We start from the raw sequence: 908 nt of genomic DNA, 5'->3' as shown, positions 1-908 counted from the left end.
GTACTTTTAAGGAAAAAAAAACAGAGACTTGGAAATTTTGTTTCTTTTATCCTCTCCTATTGGAAACTCCTGTTGTGGTTTTGGTTGGCTAGTGGAAAGCGCCTGTCACCTGCAGGTGGCACTGCCCGAGGTGGGCGGGCGGGACTCAGAGTTGACCACGTTTAGATTCTGAGCGTTGAATGAAGAGTTCACGGTGGCCTTTTTCCGTTCTTTGTTTCTTTCTTTCTTTTTTTTAACTTATCCTTTTTTGCTGCCTAGTCATCTTCTGCTTCTTGGTGTCAACATTGTCATCCTCATCATCTGCAGCCGCCCTTTGCCTGTAGCTGCCTCAGCCTCCTCATCTTCATCTTTGTCCTCTTCCTCACCATCACCCTCTTGCTCCTCCTCGTCTTCCTCCCCACCTTCTTCTTCTTCATCTACCTCATTGTCAGCCTCCTGTTCCGCGTTTTCCTTGTTAGCGTTCCAATTAGCTGGTGCATCTCTTCCATTCTCCACCTCCTCTACAACCTTCTTCTCCTTTAAGTCCTTGGTGATGATCTCGGAGCTGGGGTTCATGGCTGCGTCTGACATGGTGGGGCAAGCCGGTGATCCGATGCAGAGGATTACAAAGAAAGCCCGAGTTCCGGGACTCTGGAGAGAAAGCAGCCGGAATGCGTGATGGCGGAGGAGGCGCACAGTGGAGGTGGCTGTGGGGGAAGAAAGCCAGACCCAGGAACAATACAAAGATGGCTTTGCAGAGCAGCCAGTGGGGGCGGATGTCTCAATTTTGCTATGTTTGCTTTTCTTTAAAAAATTAAGACCAAGTATAGAAAATTGCAAGAGATAATATAACGAAACACTGTTTATCTGTCATCCCAAAAGGAACAACATTGGGTTATAAGTGTTTTAGGTATTTTTAAAATAAAAAA

At 46.5% G+C, this 908-nt stretch overlaps 1 pseudogene; it reads right to left on the bottom strand.

Moving 5' to 3' along the window:
• Nucleotides 1–217: 217 nt before the first annotated feature.
• On the bottom strand, nucleotides 218–570 carry LOC101360862 (prothymosin alpha-like; annotated as a pseudogene).
• Between the last annotated feature and the right edge of the window lie 338 nt (nucleotides 571–908).

This window comes from Trichechus manatus, unplaced genomic scaffold (assembly GCF_000243295.1).
Source record: "Trichechus manatus latirostris isolate Lorelei unplaced genomic scaffold, TriManLat1.0 scaffold00104, whole genome shotgun sequence".
Lineage (NCBI taxonomy): Eukaryota > Metazoa > Chordata > Mammalia > Sirenia > Trichechidae > Trichechus > Trichechus manatus.
Note: the sequence above shows the minus strand (reverse complement) of the source record. Positions and strands in the feature narration are given on the sequence as shown.